Below are 12,769 nucleotides of genomic sequence, written 5' to 3'. Positions count from 1 at the left end.
TCAGATCCTATATGCATATTAAGACCCCTCTGATTATGAACATGTTTATGCTTTGTGAGTAGTTACTTTTGTTCCTGAGGACATGGGAGAAGTCTTGCTATTAGTAGTCATGTGAATTTGGTATTTGTTCGATATTTTGATGAGATGTATGTTGTCTCTCCTCTAGTGGTGTTATGTGATCGTCGACTACATGACACTTCACCATTGTTTGGGCCTAGAGGAAGGCATTGGGGAGTAATAAGTAGATGATGGGTTGCTAGAGTGACAGAAGCTTAAACCCTAGTTTATGCGTTGCTTCGTAAGGGGCTGATTTGGATCCATATGTTTCATGCTATGGTTAGGTTTACCTTAATACTTTTGTTGTAGTTGCGGATGCTTGCAATAGAGGTTAATCATAAGTGGGATGCTTGTCCAAGTAAGGGCATGTAACGCCCTCGATGCGGCTATATCTCCCACGTGTCGAAGCATGACTTAGAGGCATAACCGCATTGAAAGCAATGTCGCAAGTGAGGTAATCTTCACACAACCCATGTAATACATAAGGAAAAGAGATACATAGTTGGCTTACAATCGCCACTTCACACAATTGCATGAATAAAGCATTACATCAATCAAATACAAACAAGGCCCGACTACGGAGCCAAAATAAAAGAAGACTACCCCAAATGCTACACAGATCCCTGATCGTCCCGACTGGGCTCCACTACTGATCAACTAGCACGAAACAACACAAAGGACAAGGTCTTCATCGAGCTCCTCCTTGAGCCTGGTTGCGTCACCTGTACGATTTCATCGACACCTGCAAACTGGTTTTGGAATTATCTGTGAGTCACGGGGACTCAGCAATCTCACACCCTTGCGATCAAGACTATTTAAGCTTATAGGTAGGTAAAAGGTATGAGGTGGAGCTGCAGCAAGCGACTAGCATATATAGTGGCTAACATACGCAAAAGAGAGTGAGAAGAGAAGGCAAAAGCACGATCGAGAAGCTATGATCAAGAAGTGATCCTAGAACAACCTACGTCAAGCATAACTCCAACACCGTGTTCACTTCTCGGACTCCGCCGGAAAGAGACCATCATGGTTGCACACGCGGTTGATGTATTTTAATTAAGGCCAACTTCAGGTTTTCTACAACCGGACGTTAACAAATTCCCATCTGCTCATAACCACCAGGCAGGGCTTTCGAAAGTTCAAATCCCTGCAGGGGAGTCACAACTTAGCCCATCACAAGCTCTCACGGTCAACGAAGGATATTCCTTCTAGCGGGAAGACCCGATCAAACTCGGAATCCCGGTTACAAGACATTTCGACAATGGTAAAACAAGTCCAGCAAGACCACCCGCTGTGCCGACAAATCCCGATAGGAGCTGCACATATCTCGTTCTCAGGGCACACCGGATAAGCTAAGCGTACAGAAGCCGACGTAACCCAAGTTGCCAAGGGATGGCCCTGCACGGTGCTCTGGGTTGGACCAACACTCAGAGGAGCACTGCCCGGGGGTGTTAAAATAATGATGACCCTTGAGTCTGCAGAACACAAGGGAAAGAAAAGGGGTAGGTGGCGAATGGTAAAACCAATGTTGGGCATTGCTGGAGGAGTTTTACTCAAGGCGAACTGTCAAGGGGTTCCCATTATTACCCAACCGCGTAAGGAACACAAAATCCGGGAACATAACACCGATATGACGGAAACTAGGGCGGCAAGAGTGGAACAAAACACCAGGCATAAGGCCGAGCCTTCCACCCTTTACCAAGTATATAGATGCATTAATTAAATAAGAGATATTGTGATATCCCAACAAGTAAACATGTCCCAACAAGGAACAACATCTCCATGTTCCAACAAGGAACAAAACTTCAATCTTCACCTGCAACTAACAACGCTATAAGAGGGGCTGAGCAAAGCGGTAACATAGCCAATCAACGGTTTGCTAGGACAAGGTGGGTTAGAGGCTTGGTTCAACAATATAGGAGGCATGGTAAGCAAGTGGTAGGTATCGCAGCATAGGCATAGCAAAAGAGCGAGCAACTAGCAAGCAAAGATAGAAGTGATTTCGAGGGTATGATCATCTTGCCTGAAATCCCGCAAGGAAGAAGAATGAGTCCATGAAGAAGACAAACGTACGTAGCCGAACGAATCCTCACACACGCAACGTTACCGGAACCAACCCTAAGAAACAAAACCGGAAAAGAGCAAACAACATAGTAAACAACCATCACATAAACATGTCATGATGCACAATCAAGTATGATGCATGTCCGGTTTAATGAAGCATGGCATGGCATTATGCACAAACAATCCTACAAATTAAGTGGAGCTCGATATGCAACTCAATTGCATATTGACGAAACACCAGATGACTTATTTAGTTCGATCTTGTTTATGTACCCAACAATATTAAATGTTGTTAGCATGGCAAGGGGTGAAGCATAAGTAAAACTACCTATCTAGACAAGTTTAAATGAGGCCGGGAACAACAAACAACAAATCCGGAAACTCCTCATGAGCATATTTTGGTTATGGTACTGTTCTGCCCTAAATCCAATTTTATAGTTGTTAAACATGCAAAGTGGTGCCACCATGTTAAACTAGGCAAAATTCTACCCGATTTACATATAAAGTTTGTTTAAAACCGAGCTACGGTTAATTAGTTATGAATTAAAGCATTTTAGCATGGCATAGGATCAAATTTAACCAAACATCATTTTAAACATGGGTGAAAGTGGCAAATTATTAAACCACACAAAATTCTAAGCAAGTCTCATATTTAAAGTTTTTACATATGATGCACCGTTGGAGAGTTATTATATGCATGAACATGAGGGACCTTTCTGCAAAACTGCAGTCTCTGCATAATTGATAAATTGCAGGCAGGGAAAAAACATGCATTGGGCTGAAACCACTGGAACTGGGCCGGACTAGTGGGCGCTGGATCTGGGACTGCTCACCAAGTGGCCTTGGGCCGGTTTAGACGGAGAGGGAGGCCTGCAGGGGAAAACAGTAGCGGGCCGGCTCGGGCGGACTCGGTCAACGAAACAGGAGCGCTGCGCTCGTCTCCCTCGCGTGGATGAAGCAGAGACTTGGTGCTGCCTAGGCGAACGAAGCAGATGGCAGGGTCAATGGCAAGGCATCCGGCGGAACTCCGGCGATGGAGGGAGGCAGAGCTCGCCGGGGATGGAGGGATCCGGGCGCGGAGAGGACCGGAGAGGATAGATCTGGCCCCGGGGCCTCATTCCCGGTGACGGCGAGCTCGGGAATCTCCGGGCGGCGGCGCTCTCTGGTGAGAGGGAGAGAGAGATTCGGTGAGAAGGGAGAGGGAAGAAACAGGAGGAAGAAGGGAAGGAGAGGTGCAGCCTGGTGGTGGCCACCGATGGCAGGGCTCCTCCTTGAGCTGCGGGAGCTGCTGCTGCTTGCGGGGATGCTCGAGGCAGGGGCTGCAGGTCCTCTGCTCTGGCTTGTAGAAGAACGAGCAGTGCCATGTCCCTGGGGCGTGCTGATGCTCGCCGGCGGTGACGAGCGCAAATCCTCGGGCTTCCTGCGAGACGGGACAGACGAGAGAGAGATGAGATACAGAGAGGAGGAAAAAAGGAGGAAGGAGAGGGCGCGACGGGGCTCATCTGCTCGGGCTCCGATCCCGAACGGGCAGGGAGGCAGAGGAGGGTTGGATCAAGGGGAGGCCTTGGTTGGTGGGGAGAGATCGAGAGGATATTTTTTGGATCGGGGGTTTGGTGCGGGTTGGTCCGGGAGGGATCCCGAGGAAAAACAGGTGGAGTGGCGGCGCGGTGGGATTGATGGGACAAGACCCCTAGGATCTAGGGTTGGACCTTATATTTATAGCTGATGAAATCAGTTTAGGGCGGTTATGTCCCTCCGATTGTAATCGGACGGACGGAAAAAAATAGGCTAGGTAACCCAAAAAGAGAAACGGAGACGTTTTGTAGATGCTTGGGGATGATCCGGACACGACAGTGACGACTGCTCGGGTCGGGTCCGGGTAAGTTTCGGACGCGCACGAGAGGTCTATGCGCGGCGCAAAGAGGGGTAGGCTGGGCCTAGGAGGACTATGGAGAGCGGTTTGGTCTGAGAGGAGAGGGGAGAGATGCAGCCCGGCACGGTTTCCGGAGACCGAAAATGTCCGACGTTAGACCGGTTATACTGCCGCTAAAGTTATCCGTTGGGGCGTCAAACGGACTCCGAATGCAATGAAACTTGGCAGGTGGCCTACTAACAACAAAACAACACCGCACGCCAACTTTCATCCCATTCCGAGAACATTTTTCGGCCACTTATAGAATAATATCTCGGACATGCCGCGGGCGCGTGCAAGTGTAGTTGGGCTCAGAACGGACAACGGAAGGAACGAGGAGACCGGGACGGATGCATGTTTTGAAAACATGATGATGCAATGCACATGATGACATGACAAGATGCGACACGCAAGCAAATGACAAAGCAACAACAACAAAAAACTGGAGGACAACTGGCACATCGGTCTCGGGGCGTCACAACACTCCACCACTATGAGAGGATCTCGTCCCGAGATCTAGAATGGCACCAGAGAGAAAACGGAAGAGACAGAGAAGAGGTAAAACTAAGTTGCTTCTTTGACAAACGAGTGAAACCAAAGAACCTTGAGAGGTTGAACAAATTCGAGAAAAGAATACAACGAAGGTGAACAAGGTCGAAAACACCCCGTTAGAAAAGAGGGACAAAGAACATTGCAAAAAACCTTGAGGTTGGAGGGCAAGATATATATTGAAACCACTCCGATTAAGTCAAGATAGAGAAGGATTAAGAATGATATAATTTGGACAGCACTCTGTCTGAGAAGGGACGCAAAACATGATAAGATGAGAGAACTTGAAAAGAGGGCACGACACTCCAGTAAAATGGATAACACGAAAAGAACATGATCCTGACAAGAACAAGAAGAAGGTTTGAAGAGAGCAACATCACAATGCCTCCAGAAGAAGTGAGAGAATGGAACTGAATGAACGGGGGAGAAAAAGCAAGGTCTTGAGAGAGCACGCTTACACCAAAAGCTATAATGAAGTTGTTGGGTTATCAACAACGAAAAGGATAAGCTTGATATGGACTTATAGAATACATCTCAAAATTATGAGGTGACAACCTGGCATTCACGGGAAAAAGAATTGAATTGATAAGAACAAGGAGACGAGAAGCTATCTCACCGGGAGGATAAATGAAGAACATGGATCATTTATGAGAACCATAATTAGCAACAATCCTTAGGGAAAGTTTTAGGTGAAATATAACCCCAAGATAATTCCAATGAAGAGATTGATGGATTTAAAATATCTCATTCTTGACAAGATGTGAATCATGAAACACGAACTTAAATTGACAAGAATGACATAACACCACCTCAAAAGATTAGATAGGAAGAACTGCACTCCGGATTACAAGATGAAGAATGCTTGAACTCCTCTGAAAAGAATCTCAATGAACACTTCGAGAAAGAATTAAATACTGTATGAACCGTCATGTAGAGCCTCCATGAAGAACTCCGGTAAACAAAAGAATGATGAAGACGGAAGGAAAAAGAAGTTGAGAACACAAAGTGAAGCCTTGAAATGATTTAGATGGATCTCCGTGATGAAAAATATAATAATAATGAGAGAGCTTGGAACTCCAGGAAAAGAAAGATGAGCAAATGAGATCAAGAATTTTTATGAACCTCCGGAATAAGGAATTAAATCACTTGGATGAAATAAAAATAAGAATTACATTATGCGTATCCTTCACCAATTTAAATTGATGACAAGCAGTGGATTTGGCCTACTACTTATTCTCGTAGAAAAGATTAAGAGAGATATAGCGTCAACTTGGGAAGGTCTTCGACGAACCAACGGTAGGATTTGGAAAAACACGAATGCATTGATATGATAAATGACGGAAGAAGAATCTTGGAAGAACCACCCGAAGAATTAAAAATGAACAAAGAAAAGATAATGAAAACACCGAGAAGAATTTAGCAAATGAACGAAGATGCTTGAGAGAATGTAGATACATGAGAACGAAGAGATCATAAACCTATTAGAGAATACTTGATTTAAGCACCGGTATGATTTAGAGTATGAGAGCTGAAAGCTGGAATGAATAAATCTTCGAAGATGGGCTCCGGATAATCAAACTGAGAAGTCTCCTGAATTGCTCTGGATAGGTGAAAAGAATTTACAAAATCAAAACAATTAAGAGAGGATGGCCTCGAACTGGAACCACGAATCTCTGAGAGAACGGATAAGATATGGAGGTAAAATTCTTATTCGGTCTTCAAACACAGAGAATGACGATGAGGAACACCACCATGAGTTGTTTAGACACTCCGGAAGAATCAAAATAAAGAGGTTGAGCTAATGATGAAAAGAATTTGGAAGATCTAGGAGAAAGGCATTTGACTGATGATAACTCATTCATACATCAAACTTGGAAAAGAATTTGAGAGTAACACCGGGAAAATAAGAAGAGTCAGGTAAGATCCTGGGAAAAGACCTGTGGGTTAGGGCCCACTCAAAAGATACACCGTTGAACGATTACTTGAAAAGAGAGATTGCACCGGTTGAATAAAAAGGCTTGAATGATATAACATCCTCGAAATAGCTTGAATGAAATAAGAGTGGATACACGAATCTTCGAGATATCTTCAGCACTCCGGAACAAATGAATAACGAAAAGTTAATGGTTTAGAGGTGCACCGGCAAGAGAAAGTATTTGGAATGAGGAAAAAAAGATATGATCAATAACGCTTGAATTTAAACCACCGAAGAAGAAAAAGAATGAAGAATGGTGAACTAGTAGACCATCTTCTTGAGAACCACCGGGTAAGAATAGAGAAACTTCCATCAATAAATGGATAGTTGATTAAGAAATCTGAGTCCTTGAAGAAACAATGGTGGGAGGGCGGGAAAAACAAAGGCAACTTGGAGACGGATGAAACAAACACTGTTGAGAAGAACTGATAATTGATCTTGCGAATGTTGAAGTGATCGGATCCACTTGAAGAGAGACACACCGGTGAAAAAGGATCGACAAAACAATCTTGATGATCAAGAAGGATTGGTATCCACATAGGAATATGAGACACCACTTAGGAAAAGTATGGAATCAACTCTTGACTTCGAAGCAACTCGAATACCACAGCTCAAAACAAAAACAAAGGATTGGCTTGCAAAATAAGCCGGAACAAACATATGATAGAGATTTCGTCCGAAGTTTTCGTGGTGGGGCCTACACGGGCTCGATCGTACAGCACCATCATGTACAAGGCAGTGCACATGACATACGAAGCGTCCCCGAGTCGGCATAGCCAAGGACTCTTTAAGACACAATGAGACCACTGTAAAACCGATCGTGAATAGGCGGACCACTAGACGTCGAACCCCAATTTCATATCATACATCTGTCGGAAAGATATCCTAAGAGCTACTTGAATTCCCACTTATAAACTCCCGAAACTTTCCGGTTATGCAATCAGGTGTTGGGGATACAGGGTAAGCATAATATCTCACCCAAAACTAGCAAATCCTACATCCAGCTGTATCCATCCTTCAACACATAACCAAGAAACCTTCGGAAATCGTCTACCTCAACCTTCGAAAAGCATCCGTTATACGAGTTATGGCAATACTCCCGAACTCCCGCCCCAGTACTGGGTGGCGTCGAGGTTATCTCACCAACAACTACATAAACCAGATTTTCGATGTCGGCGAAACTAAACTCAGGTATTCCAGAACTGCAATGATAAAATTGTGACGACAACACCTCAGAGCTCAACTCCCCGGGACACTGCCACAACCCCTAAATGACAGGAGGCACCAAGAACAATGTTCTCGTCACAAAACCATCGGAACGATTCCAAGATACCCACGTGATCCTAATTTTTTTTTGTGAAATTTGAGAAGAGAAGAGTCAAAACTCTACATCAGGATGCCTTACCAGAGCGATGAAGGGACTGGGGAGTAAAAAGAATTCCTAACTCTCCAATATATAATTCCTAAATGACTCAAAACATTTTTCTAGACTCAACTCGTCAGCTAATTCGATCAAGCAGTGGGGGCTCCTAAGGTCGGGGAAGGCTCTGATACCAACTTGTAACGCCCTCGATGCGGCTATATCTCCCACGTGTCGAAGCACGACTTAGAGGCATAACCGCATTGAAAGCAATGTCGCAAGTGACGTAATCTTCACACAACCCATGTAATACATAAGGAAAAGAGATACATAGTTGGCTTACAATCGCCGCTTCACACAATTGCATGAATAAAGCATTACATCAATCAAATACAAACAAGGCCCGACTATGGAGCCAAAATAAAAGAAGACTACCCCAAATGCTACACAGATCCCCGATTGTCCCGACTGGGCTCCACTACTGATCAACTAGCACGGAACAACAAAAAGGACAAGGTCTTCATCGAGCTCCTCCTTGAGCTTGGTTCCGTCACCTGTACGGTTTCATCGACACCTGCAAACTGGTTTTGGAAGTATCTGTGAGTCACGGGGACTCATCAATCTCACACCCTCGCGATCAAGACTATTTAAGCTTATAGGTAGGTAAAAGGTATGAGGTGGAGCTGCAGCAAGCGACTAGCATATATAGTGGCTAACATACGCAAAAGAGAGCGAGAAGAGAAGGCAAAAGCACGATCGAGAAACTATGATCAAGAAGTGATCCTAGAACAACCTACGTCAAGCATAACTCCAACACCGTGTTCACTTCCCGGACTCCTCTGGAAAGAGACCATCACGGTTGCACACGCAGTTGATGTTTTTTAATTAAGGTCAACTTCAGGTTTTCTACAATCGGACGTTAACAAATTCCCATCTGCCCATAACCGCGGGCACGGCTTTCGAAAGTTCAAATCCCTGCAGGGGAGTCCCAACTTAGCCCATCACAAGCTCTGACGGTCAATGAAGGATATTCCTTCTAGCGGGAAGACCCGATCAGACTCGGAATCCCGGTTACAAGACATTTCGACAATGGTAAAACAAGTCCAGCAAGACCACCCGCTATGCCGACAAATCCCGATAGGAGCTGCACATATCTCGTTCTCAGGGCACACCAGATAAGCTAAGAGTACAGAAGCCGATGTAACCCAAGTTGCCAAGGGATGGCCCTGCACGGTGCTCTGGGTTGGACCAACACTCAGAGGAGCACTGGCCCGGGGGTGTTAAAATAATGATGACCCTTGAGTCTACAGAACCCAAGGGAAAGAGAAGGGGTAGGTGGCGAATGGTAAAACCAATGTTGGGCATTGCTGGAGGAGTTTTACTCAAGGCAAACTATCAAGGGGTTCCCATTATTACCCAACCGCGTAAGGAACGCAAATTCCGGGAACATAACACCGATATGATGGAAACTAGGGCGGCAAGAGTGGAACAAAACACCAGGCATTAGGCCGAGCCTTCCACCCTTTACCAAGTATATAGATGCATTAATTAAATAAGAGATATTGTGATATCCCAACAAGTAAACATGTCCCAACAAGGAACAACATCTCCATGTTCCAACATGGAACAAAACTTCAATCTTCACCTGCAACTAACAACGCTATAAGAGGGGCTGAGCAAAGCGGTAACATAGCCAATCAACGGTTTGCTAGGACAAGGTGGGTTAGAGGCTTGGTTCAACAATATAGGAGGCATGGTAAGCAAGTGGTAGGTATCACAGCATAGGCATAGCAAAAGAGCGAGCAACTAGCAAGCAAAGATAGAAGTGATTTCGAGGGTATGATCATCTTGCCTGAAATCCCGCAAGGAAGAAGAACGAGTCCAAGAAGAATACAAACGTACGTAGCCGAACGAATCCTCACACACGCAATGTTACCGGAACCAACCCAAAGAAAGAACACCGGAAAAGAGCAAACAACATAGTAAACAACCATCACATAAACATGTCATGATGCATAATCAAGTATGATGCATGTCCGGTTTAATGAAGCATGGCATGGCATTATGCACAAACAATCCTACAAATTAAGTGGAGCTCGATATGCAACTCCGTTGCATATTGACGAAACACCACGTGACTTATTTAGTTCAATCTTGTTTAAGTACCCAACAATATTAAATGTTGTTAGCATGGCAAGGGGTGAAGCATAAGTAAAACTACCTATCTAGACAAGTTTAAATGAGGCCGGGAACAACAAACAACAATTCCGGAAACTCCTCATGAGCATATTTTGGTTATGGTACTGTTCCGCCTAAATCCAATTCTCTAGTTGTTAAACATGCAAAGTGATGCCACCATGTTAAACTAGGCAAAATTCTACCCCATTTACATATAAAGTTTGTTTAAAACCGAGCTACGGTTAATTAGTTATGAATTAAAGCATTTTAGCATGGCATAGGAGCAAATTTAACCAAACATCATTTTAAACATTTTAAACATGGGTGAAAGTGGAAAATTATTAAACCACACAAAATTCTAAGCAAGTCTCATATTTCAAGTTTTTACATATGATGCACCGTTGGAGAGTTATTATATGCATGAACATGAGGGACCTTTCTGCAAAACTGCAGTCTCTGCATAATTGATAAAATTGCAGGCAGGGAAAAAACATGCATTGGGCTGAAACCACTGGAACTGGGCCGGACTAGTGGGCGCTAGATCTGGGACTGCTCACCAAGTGGCCTTGGGCCGGTTTAGACGGAGAGGGAGGCCTACAGGGGAAAACAGTAGCGGGCCGGCTCGGGCGGACTCGGTCAACGAAACAGGAGCGCTGCGCTCTTCTCCCTCGCGTGGATGAAGCAGAGACTGGGCACTGCCTAGGCGAACGAAGCAGATGGCAGGGTCAACGGCGAGGCATCCGGCGGAGCTCCGGGGATGGAGGGAGGCAGAGCTCACCGGGGATGGAGGGATCCAGGCGCGGAGAGGACCGGAGAGGATAGATCTGGCCCCGGGGCCTCATTCCCGCTGACGGCGAGCTCGGGAATCTCCGGGAGGCGGCGCTCCCTGGTGAGAGGGAGAGAGAGATTCGGTGAGAAGGGAGAGGGAAGAAACAGGAGGAAGAAGGGAAGGAGAGGTGCAGCCTGGTGGTGGCCACCGATGGCAGGGCTCCTCCTTGAGCTGCGGGAGCTGCTGCTGCTTGCGGGGATGCTCGAGGCAGGGGCTGCAAGTCCTCTGCTCTGGCATGTAGAAGAACGAGCAGTGCCATGTCCCTGGGGCGTGCTGATGCTCACTGGCGGTGACGAGCGCAAATCCTCGGGCTTCCTGCGAGACGGGACAGACGAGAGAGAGATGAGATACAGAGAGGAGGAAAAAAGGAGGAAGGAGAGGGCGCGACGGGGCTCATCTGCTCGGGCTCTGATCCAGAACGGGCAGGGAGGCAGAGGAGGGTTGGATCAAGGGGAGGCCTTGGTTGGTGGGGAGAGATCGAGAGGATATTTTTTGGATCGGGGGTTTGGTGCGGGTTGGTCCAGGAGGGATCCCGAGGAAAACAGGTGGAGTGGCGGCGCGGTGGGATTGATGGGACAAGACCCCTAGGATCTAGGGTTGGACCTTATATTTATAGCTGATGAAATCGGTTTAGGGCGGTTATGTCCCTCCGATCGTAATCGGACGGATGGAAAAAAAATAGGCTAGGTAACCCAAAAAGAAAAACGGAGACGTTTTGTAGATGCTTGGGGATGATCCGGACACGACAGTGACGACTGCTCGGGTCGGGTCCGGGTAAGTTTCGGACGCGCACGAGAGGTCTATGCGCGGCGCAAAGAGGGGTAGGCTAGGCCTAGGAGGACTGTGGAGAGCGGTTTGGTCTGAGCTGAGAGGGGAGAGATGCAGCCTGGCACGGTTTCCAGAGACCGAAAACGTCCGACGTTAGACCGGCTATACTGCCGCTATAGTTATCCATTGGGGCGTCAAACGGACTCCGAATGCGATGAAACTTGGCAGGCAGCCTACTAACAACAAACCAACACCGCACGCCACTTTCATCCCATTCCGAGAACATTTTTCGGCCACTTATAGAATAATATCTCGGACATGCCGCGGGCACGTGCAAGTGTGGTTGGGCTCAGAACGGACAACGGAAGGAACGAGGAGACCGGGACGGATGCAAGTTTTGAAAAGATGATGATGCAATGCACATGATGACATGACAAGATGCGACATGCAAGCAAATGACAAAGCAACAACAACGAAAAACTGGAGGACAACTGGCACATCGGTCTCGGGGCGTCACAGGGCAGTACCCAAGCACCGGTCCACCCACATACCAAATTATCAAAGTACTGAACACGAATCATATGAGCGTGATGAAAACTAGCTTGACGATATTCCCATGTGTCCTTGGGAGTGCTTTTCTCTATATAAGAGTTTGTCCAGGCTTGTACTTTGCTACAAAAAGGATTGGGCCACCTTGCTGCACTTTATTTACTTTTGTTACTTGTTGCTCGTTACAAATTATCCTATCACAAAACTATCTGTTACCACTTATTTCAGTACTTGCAGAGAATACCTTGCTGGAAACCGCTTATCATTTCCTTCTGCTCCTCGTTGGGTTCGACGCTCTTACTTATCGAAAGGACTATGATAGATCCCCTATACTTGTGGGTCATCAGGGCCCTCTTGATGGAGGTAATACCCTACATCCTGCTTGATTGATATTGATGAGTATGAGGATTACAAGAGTTGATCTACCACGAGATCGTAATGGCTAATACCCTAGAAGTCTAGCCTGTATGATTGTGATTGTGTCTATGGACTAAAAGCCTCCTGTTTATATAGACACGGGAGGGCCTAGGG

This window comes from Triticum aestivum, chromosome 6A, assembly GCF_018294505.1.
Source record: "Triticum aestivum cultivar Chinese Spring chromosome 6A, IWGSC CS RefSeq v2.1, whole genome shotgun sequence".
In the NCBI taxonomy this organism is placed as follows: Eukaryota; Viridiplantae; Streptophyta; class Magnoliopsida; order Poales; family Poaceae; genus Triticum; species Triticum aestivum.
The sequence above is the reverse complement of the archived record's forward strand: the minus strand, read 5'-3'. Positions refer to the sequence as shown.